A 23,089-nucleotide genomic window follows, 5' to 3' on the forward strand; every position below is an offset into this window, starting at 1 on the left:
AGTAAACATCACACTAATGGCTCCGTTACATTTAAGGCAGTTCTGCTATCTTAATGGCAATACTAAATGGCATGGTAAGAAATACGGCTTGCTCCATAAAATAGGGCATTTAGTATGTGATCGTTTGTAGCATTTTTTGGCTGTTTGGCTCTTTTATGTAAGCCTTACTTTTCTAACTAAATTGTATGTTTCACAAACAGTCTTTGAATTCTTTTATGTCCATCATGTTCTACTCTCAAATCAATGTCCACAATAAAGTAGGTGTTAGATTAAAATATTATGGGCTGATCAAAAGGAACTGATAGGACAATCTAAAACATAAAAAATAAATTGATTAATCATCAAATAAAGTGGTTAAACCAGGTAGTATTTATATCTTGGTGGTTAAAGGTATACTTGTTCTGAATTAAATGGCAATACGTTTAACACCACTGACTTGGAACCTGAAACATGGCAAATAATCCATCACCTTTAAACCATTAGTAGTAGGACCATTATTGCAATGGACTGAATGTGTTCCCCCCAAATTAAAATGTTAAAATCCTAAACCCCAATGCGATGGCATTGGCAGGTGATTAGGTCGTGAGGATGGAGCCCTCAAGAATGGGATTAGTGCCCTTATAAAAGAGACCCCAGAGAGCTTCCTTGCCCCTTCTGCCAAGAAAGGACTCAGAAACAAGATTGTTGTCTATGAACGACGAAGCCAGCCTTCATGATACACAGAATCTGCTTGCACCTTGATCTTGGACTTCCCAGTTGCCAGAACTGTGAGAAGTAAATGTCTGCTGGGCAAGCCACCCAGTCTGGGAAGCCCCCCAAAGAGACCACGACAGCTATGAATGCACTTTATGCCCATATCTTTAACTCTTCCTGTTCTCTGACCTACATTTGATTAGGCAATTTCATAACTGAAAAGGAGTTTGTCTCAGGGCAAGTCCTAGAGAACAATGCTTGATTTTATTTTTTATTCCCTTTCAGATATCCTGTTCTGTTGGCAGTTATCTGTAACCAGCAGTGGCCCGTTAGAATAACACAGATATCACAAATTTTAGTCTCCAGAAAAGGAAAAATTAGAAGAATGTCACTCAATACATTCAATTGGGTACTGATCTTCTGCCACTGCTTTCCATGGGTCAACGCAGGGCCACAGGGCAAGGGAACTCACTGATGGACTTCATACTTTCAGGCATTTACAGCCATAAAAGGAAACGAAATCGAGTTATTTGTAGTGACGTGGATGGACCTAGAGTCTATCATACAGAGTGAAGTAAGTCAGAAAGAGAAAAACAAACACCATATGCTAATACATATATATGGAATCTGAAAAAAAGAAAAAAAAGGTTCTGAAGAACGTAGAGGCAGGACAGGAATAAAGAAACAGACATAGAGAATGGACTTGAGGACACGGGGAGGGGGATGGGTAAGCTGGGATGAAGTGAGAGAGTAGCATGGACATATACACACTACCAAACGTAAAATAGATAGCTAGTGGGAAGCAGCCGCATAGCACAGGGAGATCAGCTCGGTGCTTTGTGACCACCTAGAGGGGTGGGCTACGGAGGGTGGGAGGGAGACGCAAGAGGGAGGATCTATGGGGATATATGTATATGTATAGCTGATTCACTTTGTCATAAAGCGGAAACTAACACACCACTGTAAAGCAATTATACTCCAATAAAGATGTTAAAAAAATGCATGTATGACTTCCATTTCCAGTTAAGATACAGGACACATGAAAGGCCTTTGATCTCATGGTAACAAGAAATTTCACCTGGACAAAATGAAAACATACTTTTCTATGAGTCTAGGAAAGAGGAATAAATATAAAGGAGACTTAATGATCCTAATTTCAACAAGAAAAAAAGGCCTTCGCTGGCGAGCTGAAAGCCCATGGAGGTTCCGTATCTGAGGGCTGTGCCCTGCCAGCCTGGATCAGGGGAGGAGGAGCCCTCAGAGAGACTTGGCAGGTACAGGAGGGACAGACAAGCCTGACACAACAGTGGGAACTGCAAGGAGAGACTGGAATCTGCAAGAACAACAAGTGAAAAGCAAATCACCTTTCCTAGTAAGTCTGCCCCAACCCCCAAAATTATCTGAGAAAGTAACGGTATAAAGTTTAGAAAACAGAGAGAAACCACACAGCCTATACATTCTTATGATGCTTCCATCTCTGAAACCAAAGGCAAATCAAAAATAGCTAAAACTGTAGTCCTACCCTCTCCAAGCTGAAATACTGACAAAGATGAAAAAAGCAGATTAGGTGAACTCAAACTAGTTAGAAGTGTAACTCTGACTTTAGCTCGATTCTGAGGGATCTGAATGTCCACTTCTCACTCCACCCTTGCACTCTCCGACAAGTGAAACAAAATATTATACTTCAATCTATTACTTTATTCACAACCCCGGGCATACAATTTTTAAAATTACAAAACATATAAGTAAATAGGAAACTGTGATCGATAATTAAGAATTAACACAGTTAATAAGAACAGACTCTCAGATGACCCCATTAATGAAATTAATAGTTAGTACTTTAAAAGAACTATAATAAATATGTTAAAGAATTTATAGGAAACTAAGTATATAATGGGAAAAGAGACTGATTATTTTAGGATACAAAAGAAACTCTAACATAGAACTAAATAAAAATCTAGGACTAAAAATACAATATTTGAAATTAAAAATGTACTGGATAGACTTGCTAATTGGACATTGCAAAAGAACAAGTCAGTAACCTTACATTTTCCAAATTAAACAGAGAAAAAGAAAAGGAGAAAATGAACTAAGTATCAGTGACTTGGGAATCAGTATCATTTATTGTGATAAAAAATATGGTAATTAGAGAAGAAGAAAGAGAACAATAGGATTAAAAATATTTGAAGAAATGTGAATAAAATGTACCAAATTTGATAAAATCATCCCACCAACCCAAGAAGCTCAATGAATCCCAGGTAAATACAAGGAAAACCAGACCTAGGTACATCATAGTCTAACTGCTGAAAATAAAACACAGAAAGAAAAAACTTTTAAAAAGCGGCGGGGGTGGGGTGAAGACACACTAGGAACAAAGATAATGGTGGCCAACTTCTCATCAGGGACAAGGGAAGCAGAATGGAACAGCATATTTAAAATGCTAAGAGGAAAAAAAAAAGCTACCATCCTAGAATCCTATACGTGGCAGAATTACCCCCCCCAAAAATGAAGGCAAATTAAAGAAGTTTCCTGTTAAATGAAAGCTGAACACTTTGTTACTAGCAGACCCACATTACAATAAATGATTGAAAAAGTTCTTCAGGTTGAAGGGAAATAGTACCAAATGGAAAAACTCACATATACAGGAAGGAATGAAGAACACAGAAATGATAAATGTGGGGATATATGTAAAAAGATATCTTTTTTAAAACTTTTTTTAAAAAAGGTAATTGGCTGTAAAGCAAAGCATAATAATATATTGTGGAGTTTATAGCATATGTAGAAGTAAAATATATAACAACAGCACAAAGTAGGGGAAGAAAGTAAATGGAAATATATAGTAGCAATATTCTTAGATTAAATGTTAAGTAGTAATATTAATTCAGTGTAGACAATGGTTTTATATGTATGTATATATACCCCTTGAGCAGCCAGTAAAATATAAAACCAAACCTTGGCTAAAAAGCCAAGGAGGTAAAATAAAATACTAAAAAATACTTGATTAATTCAAAATGAGGCAGGAAAGAAGAAAAACACACATCAGACAAACAATACAAATAATAAGAGAGCAGACTTAAAATCAGCCATATCAATAATTATATTAAATGTAAATGGAGAAAATCCTCAATTAAAAGGGAGAGTTTGTCAAGACTGGATAAAAAAGCAACATCTAACTATATGCAATTTATAAGAAACATCCTTTAAGTGTAAAAACCAGGTAAGTCAAAAATAAAAGAGTACAACATATATATATATATTTATAAAATATAGTAATATGATATATACTATATCATGATATATATCATAGTGCATGACTATGTGTATATCCATAGGCATCTGTGTCTATATATCTAGAGATACACAGATAGATATAGATAGATATCATGCACCACGAATCATAAAAACTGGTATGGCTACGTTAAGATCAGAAAAAGTAGACTCCAAGACAAGAAGCCTCCCCAGAGATAAGGAGGGCACATTACATAATGATGAATCAATTCAACGCAAAGACATTAAGATTTCTAAATGTATATGCACCTAATATAGAACCTCAAACTAAATAAAGCAAAAATTTACAGAACTAAGGAGAGAAATAGACAAATCCACTATCATAGTTGGATAGTTGGAGATTTTCAGCTCTCATACAATGACTGATAGAAGTAGACAAAAAAAATTGATAAGGGTATAAAAATATGAATATATTGGTTTGAGCATTTTAAAACGTAATAATTAACTAGTGTTCTTTTCTAAATAAACTTGAAATACAGAGCAATCCTTAACACCAAAGTACCTTTTAAAAATAATTCTTAGGAATTTACTCTTTACGGTTTTCTCTAGTTCTAAGGAAAGCCAGGACATTAATGCTGGTCTGGGCTCTTGTGTTCAGGTATTTCTCAGCTTTTGGTTCCAGTATACGTATCAAATACCTCATTAGCACCTTTCAGCTATTCACTCAAATGAAATATCAAATCAAACCAAACGACAAATACCAAATCAAATCAATTATCAAAAATCAAATGGTGTGTTGCTTTCCACGATACTGAAGCTTATCGGTATCTTCTTTCACAATTTATTTTTTAGAAACTTTAGAAATCTTTTAGAAGAAAATACTCCTGTAATGTCACTCAGAATTTTCCCAATAAATCCTTTGGTCTTCATGCCTCTCAACCCATATATAACTTCCCCTCTCCCCCAGTTCTCCCACCCACACTGAGACAAAGTCCCAGCCTAAAGCAAAGCTGGGCTCTCAACTCCACCAGTTCTCAGCACCCCCCATGGCCTTTCCCCTACAGGTAAGTAACTCTAAGGTGGAGCTGGAACTCTTTGTTTTAAACATGTGCCTCGCGTGATTCTTACGAAAAATCAGTTTGCATTTAACTCTACGTTTTCACATGGAGGCATAGGAACCCTCAGCCGGTGCTCACCAGCCACGCGAACTGGCGCAAGTCTATTCACCTCCCTCAACCAGCCTCTCCTCTGCAAGATGGAGACATGTCCACCTCGCGGGAGTAAGGGGCACGGTGCAAAGCCTTAAACCTTGTAGGTGCTCAGTCCTTAGTCAAAGGAATGCCGAGACAATGCACACGATGAACAATGTGACCACGCATCCACGCTGTGTGGCTCGGAAGCGCGGAATTACAGGATGAGGTGCAAGCCCTGCACCTGCCGTGCTAGGTTCCTCCGTTCCCCGACTCCTTCTGCAGCTCGAGCATTTCACCTCACACAGCAAATCTAGACTACCGGAAGCACCTCAGGCTTGCTCTGCCATTTCACGCCTTAATCCCTTGACTTGGTCCTACCTACCTGGCTAGGATTTCCCTCTGAGTCTCTGCCCGACCAACGGCCTTCCGCCAGCCCATCCCTTCATCTACCGAACACCCACCTTCCCCTAAGAGGTAGGAAGATCTGACTGGGCCCAGATGGGACCCTCTACAGGAAAGCCTCCCTGGGCTGGATCCCTCCCACACCTGCACATCTGCTCAGGGCATCACCTCACCGGGGGCACGGAACGTGGTGCCTGGCACTTCCTGGCACAAGGTGGCACCTCAGGACAAACACGTGGAGATGGGCAGCGAGCCAGTCTGGAACACTGCGAAGGACCACCCGTCTGGCGTTTCCCTGGCCAAGAGGTGGACCTCTAACCAAAACAGTTCAGAGAGTGACGGGAAAGGTCCCAGGTGAGGGTGAACCCAGCTCTCCCGACCCACCTAGAGCAGCATCAACCCACCTGCCACCCAGCTGGGCCACCTCGGATGCAGCTCCTCCGGGCCCTGTCCCACCTCCAGGTGACTGTGGACCCGGCCACCCCCTAGACACCCGAATGCCACAGAAATGTGAAGATGGGAAGCCTTTATCATTTGGGGATGCTACGTTTTGGGGTCACTCATTATGCAACAGTAGATAATACAGATTTTACTTCAACCCCTAGTGTTCTTTTTGCCCAGTGTAACCATTTATCTAAAAGTATCTATTTCATAGATAAAAAGATCATCAAAGGGACACAGAGAATACGTGTTCTGGTTCCCTCTGGCCACACTCACCAAAGAGACAGCCGATTGCTCAGATTCTAAAATAGTTTAAAAGATACCCTAGTTTCTGTTTTGTGAGATACTCAGATTAAATGGGTCAACTCTATAATTAACCCATAAAAATAGAATGCATTGAATGATATAATAAGAAATAGTCCAACATTCTATCTGTGAGTCAAATTTGTTTCCAAATGGGACTTATTTTAATTATAGAATATACATTTCACTAGATGTCATTTTAAATCCCTGTAACTAAAAAAAAAAAAAAAAAGTTTCAGCTCACTGAGGGCAATTTTACTTAAGGGGTCTAAGACTAAATTTAGAAATTATCTTCACTATATTCATTTAAATATAATCCATTTAATAGTACCTACATTAATTTTTGTTGAAATAAGAAAAAGTGTTCCGAGAATGTAAATTTGATGTACTCTAAAACAATTAGAAAAAAAAGCAAGCTGTCTGAGAGCAGGAACAGAACTAACTCAGCTGAAAAAACGAAAATTCCCAAGACAAGGATATTATTTCATAAAAACATTTTTTTCAGTCTAGGGAAATAAAGTACATTTTCACAGTCCAAAGTCTTGATGTTAATTAACAAAGATATCTTATACTCACTTCATTTTAAAATATGTTATAGAAGTTGAATACACTCCAAGAACAGAGTTCCATTAAAATTATTTTCTTTTAAAATAGAATATGAAGCTCATAGTTTTGCTTCCAGATGTCTTAAAATGCTTAATAAATGGTACCCGCCCAAAGCAAACCATAAAGGAACTGATACGTTAACGATGAAAATGCACACGGACTAAAGACAAAGGCAAAGCGGCTACAGAAAAACATAGACATCCCTGGCTTATTAAGCAGAAGCGTTACAGTAAAAATTATCCACGCTGTTTCAGATTCTTGGTGAGAAAGTTAAAACCTGTGACACACAGCTCATCTCCTCAGGGTGAGCGCTTATAACCCTTTCTGTCTTCCCAACATTTTGCCTATAAGACATCCACCCTCAATCACCCTCCCTCCAGCCCAGGATCCTGCCAAGTTTTCTGGTGCCTGGGGGCTCGCAAAGCAAGCACCAGGCATCTTTAAGAATGAGGACTTCCCCCAGATCAGGTTCAACATCACCAGGGAATCCATTAAAAATGCACATTCTCAGGCCCTCCAGGACCCAGTGAATCAGAAACTCTGGGGACAGACCAGCAATTCGTGTTTAACCCTCCAGGTTAACGCTGATGTGCTAGAGTCTGGGAATCAATGGCCCAGATCAAGGGCTCCTAAAGCCACCTGTGCATCACTGGCCCCCCCAGAGGCAACCTGGGTGCTCCCCCGGCTCCCACTCGGATGCTACAGAATCCCAGGTGTCCTTAAGGGGTCCACGGTGGGGACCACTGGAGCAGGTAATCTTGAAGGGCCTTTTGAGGAAGCACTGTGACACCAAGTTCACCCTAAGAGTTCCCATTTTGCTTGGCCCTTTGCCAAGCCAGAGAGAACAGAGGGCAGAAGCATAACGCTGCACACGAGAGGCCCGGATCTCAGTGCACAGAAAACCCCCGTCCCCAGGAGACACGGGTCCCGACCTCCTTCCCAGCACGGGAACAAACACTCCAGAGCTGAAGGCCGCTACTTCGCTCCTCTTGCAAGCATTTATCAGTTTGTCTTGGTGTTAAAGGGAGACGTGACCTTGTTTTCCAGCAATGTGCCCCTGAGACAGCGCCCTGAATAGACTGTTAAATCTACTGTGGAGCCAACTCAGAGCTTCTAAACGAGATGGAATAAACCCAAAATGAGAAGTAAAAAAAAGATGGTGCTAGAAATGGCAACAGCAACAGCAGGTTATGGGTGAAGCGGACACGTGTCAGGATGGAAATCATCTGGGCCTCGGCGTGGGAGACAGAGAGCTGACTGTCCAGCCCCTTCTGGACCCCAGCCCTGCCATCCCGTCAACAGCCCCTCTAGGCCTGGGGAGGGCGGGTGGGCAGAAGGGACAGCCCAGGGTAGAGTGGACCTCAGGGCCTCTGGGAGCAGCCCCGGGCAGGGAGCTCCAGCTGGGGAAGACAAAGGTGGGGATGTTTACTCCACCCTCTGCCAGCCCAGGTCGGGGGTGGTGAGATGCACGACCCCAGGAAAGGGAAGGCCAGGCCAGGAGGGCGGTGAGGGCCTCTCTTTCCGCTCACGGCCAAGGCCACAGCCCTGGCTCCCCGAGTGCAGGCACTAGACCAGCTCTGCCCCTCGCCAGCACCTTGCAGATTCCACCTCAGCTCTCGGCACCAAGTTCGGTGGGACAGTAGAAACACCAGCCCTGCAGGCTTTTCTGAGAAATGTATGGCTAACCCCAGGGGACCCCGAGCATCCCCGCACAAGCACAGGAGCCCAGAAGCCTGCCTGCCAGGTACTGCGACCACCCAAACACGCCCAGAGAGGGCCCCGTTCAGGGCCCAGAAACGTAACCAAACTTCTCTTGGAGATTTTCTACCCAAGAGATAATTAAGTTGTAAGAATCCTGCCCCACCCTTCCTCCACACAAAGGTATCAATAAGTCTTGTCATTTTGAATGGAAAAACAAAATGTAACCTCTAAATATTTTTCTCATCTACAAAAAAAATACATAAATAAAAAATTGGAAAGCTGCCCACTGCTGATCTAAATAGGTAATATGAAAGCTCCGATACAGTCAAATATAAAACTCCTACCTTCCCAATGTAAAGACTTTAAATAACCATTAAGAAAGCGTCTAGTTTTACTTTAAGCCTTGCTTTCTTTCACAAAAAGATGTGAGATACCTTCAAGAGAAAAGAAAATAAAATCAGAGACAAACAGAAAATTAAAATTTCAGGACTTACAGAAAATTAAAGCATAGAAACAGGACAAGATAGAGAAGAAACCAGCCATAATTTCCTACTAAGTTGTTATAGTCGAGCTTCAATTTTGCCTACAGTTTACCGTTTATCATCAAATGATTTGCCTTGCATGTTTTTGACAAATTTGTAAGTGTGTAAATTGTTGAGCGCACTGAGTGATAACAATGCAGGACACACTGACAATGTCTCCACCAAAATACAAGCAAAGGTGTCACGTGGCCGCTTCTGGAATATCCTCCAACCACAGTAGAGCGCAGGATGGACCAGATGGCTTCTCGGTCAGGAAGGTGGTTCTAGGAGGGTCTAAGATAACTCCTTGTCACCTAAACTCTGCCTACAGCTACTTCCTACACACGTGGAAGATGAACTCTGAGGGAAGCAGAGCAGTGGATCGGCTGCATAAACATGAGAAAGAACTTCCCACAAGCTTCAGATTGCTAAGAGCTCAGAAGGTCCATAACTTTCAACTAAAGTTCAAAAACCCTGACCAGATACAGAACGATCCACTTCTGTACAGATGCAGCCAAACAGGTACCTAGTGGGCAAAGCCAGAATGTTCTTTCAGAAACAACAGTTTGAAGGTCACTCTAGAGGTCGGGGACAATACATCCTTAGTCCTCACTCCCAGCACCCAACCAACGAGGAGCCTGGGCACACGTGCCCTCAACACATGTGCTCAGTGAACGAGTTCCAGACCGCAGCTGGCATGGGTAACCTTCTCCAGACTACCAAAACCTGGTCAAACTTGACATCTTCATAAATGACCTTCGTTTATGAAACAAGCTCTTTGGGAAGCCTGAGAGCATCCCCCAGCCTGTTCCCGACACCACCATCAATCTACGACATTCTGGGAACTGAGTTCAGTCAGCCACAGACACAGCCATGCCGTCAACCACAACTCTCCGTTCCCTAAATTGTCCTCGAGCTCATCAGAGGAGGCGTTTCAAATAGGAACCTACAGAACCGTTCTGATCTTCTAGCCTCGTAACCTTACGGAAAACAAATGAGGTTGGCTTGGCATGATTTGTTCTTCGGGAAACTATCCTGCTTTGAGCTCTGACTACTTCCTTTCCTACGAGGGCTCAGCCATCTGTTCCACACTGTGCCGTAGGATGTTGCCAAGGACGTGAAGGAAAAGCAATGAATCGTAGAGTCTAAAACAGCACCCTCCCGGGGAAACAGAATGCAAGCCGCAAACGTGAACCGTGTACGTTCTTGTAAGTTTTCTTGTAGCTGTAGTAAAAATTTAAAAAAACAGGTGAAATTATCTTGATGATATATTTTACTCATAAACTTGATGATACATTTTACCCAATCCGTCCAAAATAGTATCATGTCAACATGCAACGTAAAAAATTATTCATGAGCCATTTTACATTCTCCTTTCAAGCAAATCTTCAATATCTGGTACTTCACGCTCAGAGGATATAGCAATTCAGGCCAGTCACATAACCAGCGGCCAGCACACTGGACAGTGCAGGGCTAGGATCTCTTGGCGTTTTCTGAAAATTCAGGGCATTTATTTTAATCCTGGCACGCCCTGTCTTCTCCACGATCTCTCAGGATATTATCAATAGTGCTACCTTGATCCCATCTGCAAACTCCCTCCGCACCTGAGAGGCCCTTCACCTCAATCGTGAGATGCAAACCACTCTCAGGGTAGCAGAGCAGACTAAGACTGAAGCAGATTCTCACAAGAGGCTACTGGTTTGGATATGATTCCCGTCCCTCTATCGAATGACAAGGCAGAGACATACTTTCACGCCTTTGCATTCACATTACTTGAGCATCACAAAAGACGTGACTGTCTCCTCTGTTCTTTTTATTCAGACCACATGAAGTCAAGGAAAAGAATCAGAGAGGAGGCATGACGGAGCCTTTTAGGATGACCAGGACTTCACGGAGCAGAGAGAGAGGAAACACCAGGTGCAGTGGATGGGAGGCGCCCAGGGAAGGGGCTGGAGGGGCCCTGGGGCCAAGTCAGGGAAGCCTGGACGGTGGGTTAACAAGACTTTGTCCTGGGCACCTGGGCGGGGCCTGGAGCAGCTGAGCAACGTGACAGACCGTCGATGCGGCTAATTCCGGAGAAAGTGCAATAGAGGCAGGAAAGGGAAGAAGACCGAGGCGGGGGTATCAGCCAGAAAAGAAGAGAGGATGGAGGCCTGGGGGTCGGTCTCAGTTGACCGAGGGTCACGGAAGGTACGCCAGGAACGCAGAGCTGGGCCGGGCAGGGGAGACATTTCAGAATCAGATGGAGGGGAAAACCCAGAGAGGATGTCAAAGGGGACGAGGGTCCTCCTTTCAGGATGGGGTGACAGTGAGCCACTAAGCATCAGCTGGCAGAGCACAGGCTGAAGGACATCGACCTGCCTTCTGCCATCAGCCTGGAGGCTTCTCCCACTCACAGGGTGGCAGCGTCAGTTCAGATGCAGGGGCGGGTGGAGAAGTCACCCCTTCCCAACGGCAAGCTTTCCACGGCTCCTACACCGTCGCTTCATTACACCACAAAGCATGTAACATCTACGAGCACAGATGAAAGTTGTCTTGCTTGCTACTAAGTTTGCTCTTTTAGGTTTGAGGAATTCACGCTCTTATCGGTAGAAGGAAGTTTCTTACAGGAGCTTTGCTGCTACTTCTCAAGATGCAAGAAAAAAATACTTTCTGAATAATGTTCTCTCGGTATTACTTTTTGTTCAAAGTGGGGATAGAGGGGCCAAAAAGTAACAGTAAAAAGAAAAAGGGACGAAGCTTTATTTTTCTCCTAGAATAAAAAGAAGAATCTTCGCTTCACTGCTGCTGCCGTCCCCACGTGAGTGTGCAACACTGTGGATCACGTGACCCCACTCACAAGGAACCCTGACAATTTCAACAGGAGCAACAGGACATTTCAGAGGATGGACGCGTTTGGAAGCACCCTGAGGTCACGTCAATGCTCCATGACAGGCAGGGTCTTGGGCTCAGAACTGAAGAAATGAAGGTCTAAGAGATGGCTGAGATGAGGATGAAGTTCTGAGGGAGGTGGCCCATAGGCCCGGAGCCACGCAGAGCTTCAAGACGAGTGAGGATGCGACGTCCACGCGACCCGGTGGCAGCACGGTCCCTGGCCAACAGCAGGCACTCAAGCATGTATGTGCTGAAATGGAAGTGGTACCAGTGACTAGGGACACCACTAGTCCCTGCATCAGCTGACCCAAATCTGAACACTGCTTTCGGAAAACAGCTCAGTGAAGCATGGCGTCCGTGGCCTAATGGTGAAACGTGGTAGGTGAGAAGATTTTAGCTCTACGTACCTTGGCCTCAGCCAGTTTTATCTAAGGAGATCGGGATACTAGATAAAGCTCTCCTCTGGGGTCTAGTACAGACCTGAAAGTCAGCCTTCTGGAACCTGCCAAGGTCACCCACCACTGTCAAGGTCACCAGGCCCTGTACCAAACCGCTGCCTGTGGTTGCTTCTCGTCTCAAACCAACTCATAATCCAAACACGGCCAGATAAGGAACCTCAGGAAAGCCCAGACCATTCTAAACAAGTCAACCTAAAAGTGACCTCCGGGAGAAATTAAAGTTTTAGTTATAGGCAACTGATCAGTTACTTACCTCTTAAAGCTCAATGTCACTGAAGAAAAGAAGCATAAATGCACCAACTATTTCAACTAGAAGACGGCAGAGCCATCATGCAAGTACCAAGAATATAGGTAAAGTGATGGAACGTACTAAACACTGTATAAGGGTCTGACGTGATAACGATATCGCTATCCTTATCATTGATTACACAGGCTAAGGCAGGGAAAAATCAGAGGTGTGAATAATCCTATAGAAAACCAATACTGCACTCAATTCCTTCCTATATTCACTAGGTTATGCAATAATAAATAGTATCTACCATCAAATCTGAAAACTACCTTCTGTTGAAACCAGAGAAATGTATGTTTTCAAGTTTCTTCTTTCCATTTTTTTTTTAATTGGAGCACAGCTGCTTTACAGTGGTGTGTTAGTTTCTGCTGTACAACGAAGTGAATCAGCTCTGCGTGTACATACGTCCCCTCCCATCTCGGACCTCCTTCCCCCCCAGCCTCCCACCCCCATCCTACCAATCGAGCTCATCACAGAGCACCAAGTTTTGAGACATTTCCCTAACAGGTTGAAATCTTAAGACCAAATAAGAGTGAGGGGAACTCTCTTAACAAAAGGCACCTATCTTTCATTCAAAAAAAGAAAAAGGGAGGCAGTTCCCCGGCGGCCGAGTGGTTAGGATTCCAGGCTTTCACTGCTGTGGCCTGGGTTCAGTCCCTGGCTGGGGAACTGAGATCTCGCAAGCCGCGGCCCAAAACAAACAAACTGGAAATCAGACATAATTATACAAGGAAACTGCTTTAAACTTGAACGTAAATTGTGTCGGGGATCCACCATAAGGTGGAGACTTAGGCCTCCGTGCTCATGGCTGTGAAGGTCATCTCCATGGGTGTGGGCTACACCAGGACCACACAGAGTAGGGAGAAGAAGGGGTGTCAGTGACACGACCGTGTTTTCCTCACGCAGGCGACACTCATGCGGAGAAATACACCCAGTGCCTCCATCCCTGATGAACTCACTGTCTCACTAAAGGAACCAGGAACCAAGAACACATCACAAAATAGAGCGATCAACTGAACGAGTGCAGGAAGTGCTGGCCGGCAAGGCACAGGTGCAACGTTGCCGGTCCTTCTGGGAGAGCCTTCACGGAGGCGGGTCCATGGCCTTAGCCCTCCGGGGGGCAGTTCGTTTAAACAGGCTTGGGAAACAGTAGTTCTACAAAATGTTTTCACAACAGCTCATCTAGTTCCTGAAATGCTTTGATTATACTGCCCACGTGTCAGGGTCAATTTTACGCATCCACTGGACTGGGACTCGAGGTGCCCAGGTATTTGGTGAAACGTGGCTCTGGGTGTGTCTGTAAGGACGTTTCTGGATGCGATTAACATTCAGACTGGTGCACTGAGTAAAGCAGGTGGCCCTCCCCGGTGTGGGCGGCCTTGTCTCATCCGAGGAGGACCTGAACCCAACAAGAGGTGGGAGAGGGAGAGGGAGATCCCTCCGCCCGGCTGAGCTGAGACCCGGGTCTCCACCCGCCCTCACACCGGAGCTGAGCCCTCGTCTCTCTGGGGTCTCCCACCTGCAGACGACAGATCCTGGGGCTTCTCCGCCTCCAAAACCACACGCGCCTATCAACTCCTTACAATAAACTTCCTTGAGATCAAGACTGAGATCCTATCGGTTCTGCTTCTCTGGCGTACCCTGACTAACACCAGGTATATGTGAGTAATAAATGCTACCTGGTAACATGAAAAATCCAAATTCAAATGAAGATCCTTAGGTATTTCTGACACAAAACGTATAAGGATGTTTGATAACGTCTTGGCGCGCTGAATTAAAAGGCTTTGGGACGCAGTCTCTTTATCATTAACTGAACTCACCTAAACGCTTTTGGGGAAAGATCCGAGGAAAGGACAGAGCTTTTCAACAGCTGAGTGCTTCGTGCTGAAATCCCTCTGGAAAAAGCATGTGGAAATAGCAATGGGCGACTAAGAACCAAAGCGGTTCGGTCCCATGCCAGTGGATTCTGAAAGGAAAAATACCTGTGGGAGAAACCCGATAAGCAGATCAGGCCACGTGAGCTGGAACCCTTCAATGCTGGAGCGAGGGCAGGGCGGCATCTAACTGGGGAATCGTGGCCCGTGGGAAGCTCACACTGAACACAGGGCTTAGAGCTGGAGAAGTGAAGTTCTCACATACATACACACACACACACACACACACACACCCCAACTGTGTGACATGTGTGGGACTCCCATCACTTATATGGAAAGTTCTCTTAAAACCAAATTCCAGACTCTACAGTTAAAGCACAAATCTCCTCTAGCGCGACCTAACAGAATATCCCAACTTCCCACAGAAAATAGATTTATATGACTCTATAATACTCTCCCCCTATAAGAACTGTAAATATAAATTCACTAACAAGGATTAAAAAAAAAATCTCCGTTAAATTAAATAACTAAGTTACTAGACAGCCAGTCTATCCCTTAAAATATGGTGGCCACGTTGACCAAAAACTGTCAGAAGGTTTGTAGTTACACACCCGAGTCCCGCTGTAAGTTAAAACAAAGCTCACAGAAGCTGTGAGGAGCACCCAGGACTTGTCAAATTCCAAACCAACACAATGATTTCTCTTCTTCCTTCATGGTCACTGAACAAGAACAAACTTTACTGGGAAGAAAAACATCTGATTCTTAAAAATCACAACATTCCAATCCGTGACCATTTGAATGAGCAATGGCCAGGGATAGATTAAAAGGATTTGAAAAATCCCCAACTCAAGTTAAGTGTACAGGGAAACTCCCAATTCACCTTGTTCTAACGATGCAGTCAAAACACAGAAGTGCTGTCAGGATTCCCTGGTACTTCCCAACACCACTGAGTTTCCCGTTTCCACCTGTCCGTTTCTGACCCCTAGTGGAAACGGTGCCCCCCCACCCCCGGTAGCCAGGGATCAGAAGATGATAGCTTGCATGTGTGTAAATAAACAGGCTCACACCTCTAGGATGGTGGAGTGTCTGCACAAGGATTTGAAAATACGTCTTTACATTTCATTCACTAAACTTCACCCAAAGACTACAGTCAACAAGCAAGTACTGGGAAAGATTAAAGCCTGGAGAAGAACATATAAATATTCTTATTTGTAAAATGGGTATGATTTCCTTTTGAAAAATACAAAAATATAGAATCAAAATCAGTGCACCAACAAACGTCATTATAATGGGACACAGTATCATTAGTGACAAGATATAACTTGGAAACAGGGGGGAATAACCCACAGTCCCGAGTGCTGACTACGCAGGTCCACCAGGTTGCCAGCTCTGGTCCTGATTTCAGTGCCCGCTTCCGGGGGCAGGGGGGAGGCAAGCATGGGCCCTTTCACAGCGGGTGCACTTCCCCACCATGTTTCCTCTTGTGGTTTATAGAAGGAGGTGGGTGCCTGAGCTGGCATCTCAGGTATTAGGCAAGGCCCCGCTGACATTTATGGAAGATGAAGCAGGTGACACCCTCTGAAGGGCCGGGGTAAAGCCATAAGCATGTCCCACTACCCCGATACCAGATACCAACTCTCCCTCTCCTCTGACCCCCATCCCCAAAATGCTCTCCCAAGGCCGGCTTGAAGCCTGCCCACTGGACCCCGGGTTTATACACCTGGGCTGGAAGGCCCATCATTTCAGCACAAAAAACAGAGTCAGAGAAGAACCCTGCCTGAGAACAGGCCTTTCTGCTGTGCCTTTGGCTCCCGTGGGAAGGACCCCACAGTCGGCAGTGTCACCTGCACAGTTGGTTGGTAACTAAGTCCCATCCCAGGCCCTGCGGATACAGCAGCTGACACGACAGTGACCCTCTCAACCAGGAGAAATGTACTAATAACAATGTGTAAACAAAGTATACAATTTCCCTTAGGAATGAGGGCTGTGAATAAAATAACATAGGACTGGGGGACACAGAGTGGCTGGAGGAGGGGCAACCTTAGCTTCAGCAGGCAGGGTGAGTCTCTGAAAAAGTGCCTTTCACCCTGTTACCCGTGTGATAAGAATATACAAGACGGATGGAGGGACGGATGACATCCACGAGACAGTAACACCCAACAGCAATCAAACTCCATGGAGTGCCCGGCACTTGGCAAGCGTCGTCCTCCTAAAACTTCACAACGATCCCATGAAGTAGTTCCTGCAGTTTTCCCCATTTTACAGATCAGGATACTGAGGTTCCACAAGCCTGGGTAACCTGTTCAACCTACAGAGCCGATCTTTGCGCCCAGACAGGCTCAACTAGAAATGCTCCCCCTCCCAGCCCCTTGGGCACCGACTTACCTATTTGCTGGGACAGCTAAGTGTTTGGCCTGGAATCCCCTCGGCTCAAGCCCTCACCCTGCCCCGCCCCCAATGGAGTAAGAGAGGTGAACAAAGCTAGAACTCCCAAGGGATCTACCACCCATTCTGAATGTGCTCATGGTGTCTGTGACTCCCCATGAACCTGACAAATCCAGGCTGTCCCAGTCTCCTTAATCTCTGACACCATCAGCCTTCAGTGCACCTGGAAGCAACGGCATCTGCAAATACCTTCTCATGTGGTTTGTAAGAATCAGTAAGACCACTTGCACAGGACGCAGGTTTCCACTGCAGCTTCCAATGCAGAGGTGGCCTACAAGGAAGGCCCTGCTGACCTGGTTCTTCTGCCACTGTTGCCTGTTCCTCACAGAGGCCACGGGGCCTTTGCACAGGCTGTCTGTCCTCTCTGCCCAGAGGCCTTCCAGAGGTTGCCCCTTTTTTTCACATATGTCTCAGCTCAAACATCCTCCATGAGGCCCTCCCAGACCACCCAGCCCAGACTAGAACACCACCCTCACTCTTGACTGCAATTATTACTGCTTCAAGTTAGCTTTTCATTTGCTTGTTTACTTTATCATCTATTTTGCCCCACTTGACACTAAGATGCCTTAGAGAGGCAGGGACCTTGTCTTTCCTGGGCACTGCTTATCCCCAGCACCTGGCACACAATCAATATATAAATATCTGTTTAACGTAACAATCATTGGAACTTCCCTGGTGGCGCAGTGGTTAAGAGTCTGCCTGCCAATGCAGGGGACACGGGTTCGAGCCCTGGTCCAGGAAGATCCCACATGCCGCGGAGCAACTAAGCCCGTGCGCCACAACTACTGAGCCTGCGCTCTAGAGCCCACGTGCCACAACTACTGAGGCCCACGGGCCTAGAGCCCGTGCTCTGCAACGGGAGAGGCCACCACAATGAGAGGCCCGTGCACCGCAACAAACGGCAGCCCCCGCTCGCCACAGCTAGAGAAAGCCTGCGCACAGCAGTGAAGACCCAACGCAGCCAAAAAATAAAGAAAAAATATATAACAATCATAAGAGAAGAAATTACTAAATTACATTATTTCACATAATTACTTCCTTTTCATCACAGTCCAGTCAAGGGGACAAAAAACTTGCTGTCAAAATGACCGTTTTGAAGGATACCAGTGATTCTTCCTGAAAAAGACAAAAAGATGCAACTAACTTCTAAAGGGGCCCTGAGGGGTAAAATGCTTTGCATTACAACATAACGACTCCAAAATTCCCCATATGCTTCCGAATTGTATTTTGAAAAGCTTTATCCGGAACTGGACAATTTCAAAACCCACTGAGCTCGCTCTGAGGTATAAACTACAGCAGAGAATTCTTATCGTTCTTCTAGACACCTGTCTGCCAAATGACGTATTGTTTCCTTGGGCTGAGGATTCACCTCTGAACTTCTCCCTAAAGTGTTTACAATTTTAAAAATCCCATCTTTAGTGCCAGTTCCACTTTAGAATTGTTTAATCGTACTGGAAAAAGGAAGTAATTTGTTTCACCTACTAACATTTCCTTAAAATTTTTTTTAAAATTTTTTAATAAACAAGACTGATGACTTCAAATGCTGTGTTCTTACGTGATTCTCCGTGTGAGACTCAAACCACAAAAAGTTAAAAATGTGAAAATCACATGCAGGCCCTTCTCACAAGCAGGAGGGAACCAAACATGTCAGAATAGGAGTGAATATGCATGACTTAAGTTCATTAATGTTGTATTACAAAAGATCATCCAGAAACTAACCCCGGTTTAAAAACAGGATGAAAATGTATTCTGCAATACACTTCCTTGCCAGTAACTAATTACCTGCAATTAATTATTTGGACCATGACATCCATGAACAATGAAACACTAAATTTCTTAACTACTATTCTCCAAAATCTTCCATGCAAATCACCCCGTAACTTATCCTGACGAAGTTCAGAATCAATGTTACATTTAGCTTCTTCGATGAACATTTCTGGGCATAATTTGTGTTCTCCTCTGAAAAGTTCTCAAGCATTACTTTTGTGTGTTTCTATAATGCTTTCAATACCAAACAAGATCACCATTACAACATGAAATCAGCTTTGCTTCTTCTGAGCTCCGTGAGTCACCTGCCTCACCTGCAGCAAGGAGATAAGAGCAAGGAACCCACGCTGGAGGAGTTAAGGGAACGCACCGTCATCTGTCTGGGACTGGACCGGTCCCCACGCCGGCCACAGAGATAACTCCCATCACAATCCACAAAGCCTTTGTTCCGAGCGCACCTCCTCTCCTTGGCGCTGTACTAAGTAGAATGAATATATGTTTTCGTGGATGAGTCATGGCTTTGCAGAGCTCCAGAGCCTTCAGCCTGAATTGCAATTCTCACTGCATCATACTGGGAGGCAGAATGGTGGTAAAAACCAGAATAAATAAGAATTCACCCTAGGAAGTTGTTGTCTTAAATAAAGTCAACAAGCAAGTAGGTTTCTTATCATTTGTTTCTCTCTCCTAGAAGTTAAATACCGAAGGAAAAAAAAAAAAAGTCCAGGATTGTTGGAGATCCCCAACGCTCAGAACAGTCAATCTTACTCTATTATGGGAAAATAAGAGTAAAGGGTACAGTCGACTAAATAATATTTTGACAATGTTTTAATACCTGGAATACCCTGGTTTTCAGAGAGAAAAATCTGGCCAATATTCTTTAAAAGTTGAAAAGACAAAGGACAAACTTTTTTAAAAGTTTATTCCTAAGAAGACTGTTAGGATGTGTCAGTGCAGACAGAGTATATTTTGCGGAGAGGGCAAGCAATGAAATTGCTAAAGGAATCCCTGCAGCTTTCCCTGAGCACACGTCTGTTCCCCAGCATTATCCTCAGCACCATCTACTGCCCAACTGTCCGCACAGCAGCCCTGGCTCTGCAGGGCCCCCAAGAATTAACGCCAAGCCTCGGCTTAGCTAAATTAACTGTTTAGGAATGAAAAAGATGTCACTTCAAAGTTAAAAGCGGGGGCGACCTCAGAATGAAGGTAAACGCCTGACAATCTTTTCAAATACCTGGACAACAAACATAATCTTTTGGTTACTAACATACAACAATTAAGTAGTTTTAATTTTTCTTGGCTAGTTACGCTATAAACTCTGCTCTGCAGATTTTAAAGCACGGGTAAGATTTATATGCGCTGGTTGATGCATGTGTATACAGTACATATATTTATCTTTTATTACCTTTTGACATGGTAGGAGTTACCTAACGGCTGTTGCTAGCAGCAACGCGGAATGGAAAGTATGATTTTCAACCTATAGAACGAGGGGATTCGGGGAGGGGTTCAGAGCCCAGGTTTCTCCTAATGTCTAGGCTTTTCCTTAGACAGGTAGGCCCTTCAGGATAATGAAGTCTCGCGAAACGTACCGGCATACGACCTGATGCAGGACTGTGTTCTCGTCCTCACAAACCTGCTATACTTCATACATAAGGATACACAGAACAGCTCGTCTGTCATAAGCAAAACAACAGCCCAACCTCAATTCTGATCTAAAATTAAACTGCAGACTTAAAATAGACCGTGATTTAAAAGATCTGGGACTTAAAAAACCAAAACAACCATTTTCCAAAGAGAAAAAACACATGACCCGGTGATACAAATGAAAACTAAAACCAGCTGGCACCTAGCACCGTGTTCCGGAGGGAGGGCACTGTTCTAAGCTCTTTACAGATTATCAGGCTGTCAAAATACCATCTACAGTAATACCATAAATTAAGTACCATAGGGTAAGGCAATGGAATGTTAACCCGAGGAAGAAGTCTGGCTTACCATTAACTCACCCTTATGTTAAAAAAAACACTATGCTTAATAAATAGCTCATTGGAACGACCAGGGGTGGTGATGTCACAAAACAAGTACAAGTTAATATAGGTATTTTCCATGGAATGACTCTAAGTTTAAATCGGGGGGAAAAGGCTAAATAAATATCTTCACGGCCAACAGGGGAAATGAAGGAAATGGAAGTCATTTACAGTCATTTACTATTTATGCTGCAAAAATGCTTAGTCCACTATCATATTCCCCTTCTCAGAATCACACCCCTGTGCAGTCCTCACCACGCCAGCCATGCAGTTGTTGTCACAGATGTGAGCCAGATTTTGCACAGGACGTGGCCGGGAGGAAAAGTGCAAAGTTAGCTTGCATCTCCTGCGGGAAATAAAGCCTGCTTATTTTTGTGGCTAAGTACATCTGAATACCAACTCGAAAGGGTTAAAAAGCCGGGCACCTGGTGTTTGCTTTCCGCTCTCCAGAGTGATTTAAGCTTACAGCGAAGTTCTCTCCGCTTCCCTGCCCGGCCTGCACCCTGCACGGAGGGAGAGCTGTCACCACCGTCTACACCCTGCCGCACGGGTTCTCACCACCAGCGGGGCCCCCCGGGCTGGGCAGCGGGCTCCGCGGCTTCCCCCAACCTGCAAGCGCTGGGCGGCCGAGTTCCGAGCTCCGCGGCGTGACGGGGCACGAGTGCGCCAGGGGTCACTTAATTCCATTTCAAATCTGTACGCTTTCAAATAAAGTCGAGACAACGGAGACCACGGATGGAGCTGGAGGGGGCCACCAAAAACAAACTTTCGTTGCCTCCGAATCTGCATTTCTTGCAGGAATTCCCAGCCCGCGACGGGGAGAGCCCGATGCTCCCAAAGCACCCAGCCCCCAAGACGAGAGGCCCTGCGAGGAGCCCTGGCCGAGGGGGTCCACTCGCCGCCCCCCGCCCCGCGCACCCCGCCCCCGCCCCGGCCTCCGCCCGGTCTCCCGCCGACCCTGGGCGCGCGGCGAGCTCGCGGCCCGGAACGCCGGCCGGCGTCGGTCCGGGCCATGCAGCCCCCAGGCCCGGCTGGACCGAGCCCCAGGCAGCGCCGGAGCGGCAGAGACGGACCCGGCGGCTCCGCGGCCGCGCGCGGCTTCCGCATTGTCCGCGATCGGGGCGCGGCGCGGTCCCCCGACCCGGCCCCCGGCCCAGCCTTACCTCGGCCGCGCTCCCCGGCCGCGAGCGGTGCGGCCCGAGCCGGGCTCCGGGCTCCGGGGGCTGCGGGGACAAGGAGTCGGGGCCCGCGAGGGACGGGGGCCGGGCCGCCGGGGCCGCGGGAGGGCGGAGCGTGGACGGGGCCGACCGAGGGGCCCTGGGGCGCGGGGCGGCTGAGGGCCCGGCTGGCGGCGGCGGCCGCGGCGGCTCGGTCTGCGCCGAGTGGGAGGGCTCGGGCAGCCTTCGCCAGGGCGCGAGGGAGGGAACTTGGAGCGAGTCGCCGCGGCCCCGAGCGCGTGGCTCCGCCGAGTGTGCACGCCCCCGAGCGCCCCGCCCCGGCCCCACCCCCTCCCCTCACTCCCGCCCCTAAACCCCCGCCCCGCCTCCAAACCCCCGCGCTCGACCCCCGCTCCCTCCCCGGTGGAGAACCGCCCGACCTCCACCGCCAGGAAACCCCAGACCCGGAGCCTGTTCTGTGAGCGTGATAACCCGCCAGTCAGCCCGTCCAGATCCCGGTGCCTGACAACATTCTCTGTTGACTAACTTTCATACATAAGACGGACCGCCTTAGTATTTGTAGACTAAACTTCTGAAGGCACTTTTGAGACTCCAAAAAAGATTTGAAGAAGACAGTAGAGAATATAGAAAAAAAAATCTCTGAGCACAAGGTACTGGCCCTAGAGAATGGGCCAGCTGATGTTTCAAAATCAAGTAAGCGTTTTGGGGTGCATCCTTATTCATCTCATATTGCATGGTTTGGTAATGCTTTTTCTTTAGATTTGCTTAATAACTTGATTGGGGTTTTGAGGGTTTTACTGTTTTAGGAAGATTAAACCCATTCCGGTTGAGTGTTTGCTACTTGGAATTCTAAAAGGCAAAAATCTATATTTATCAAAACGGTTGATTTTGAATGCGACACGAATTCACAACATGATTACGTCTCTAAAATATGTAGCAAATATGTATTTTGTATTTTTAGTACATTTGAAATACAGTTGCATTCATCCCATTTTCTCAGAAAGATCATCTATGTTTGAATTGTATGACTCTTATTTCACTCTAGTTCAGAAATTATCAAATAAATAAAACTCAGGCTCCCATAATAAATTTTTG

General features: G+C 45.7%; 1 protein-coding gene across 3 annotated transcripts in view; it reads right to left on the reverse strand.

The window, feature by feature from the left end:
- The window catches only part of FAM110B (family with sequence similarity 110 member B), a 132,264-nt gene extending 109,968 nt beyond the window's left edge, over nucleotides 1-22,296 (reverse strand). The window contains exon 1 of one of the 3 annotated variants that reach the window (XM_079902033.1): nucleotides 21,980-22,296. The gene's annotated coding sequence lies outside the window, so the exon portion shown is untranslated. Of the gene's footprint in view, nucleotides 1-11,484; nucleotides 12,602-14,529; nucleotides 15,878-21,979 lie in introns of those variants that run through there. The other 2 variants (XM_079902034.1, XM_079902035.1) reach the window with 2 other exon arrangements.
- Between the last annotated feature and the right edge of the window lie 793 nt (nucleotides 22,297-23,089).

The sequence above is a fragment of the Stenella coeruleoalba genome, assembly GCF_951394435.1.
Source record: "Stenella coeruleoalba genome assembly, chromosome: 17".
Classification (NCBI taxonomy): Eukaryota; Metazoa; Chordata; class Mammalia; order Artiodactyla; family Delphinidae; genus Stenella; species Stenella coeruleoalba.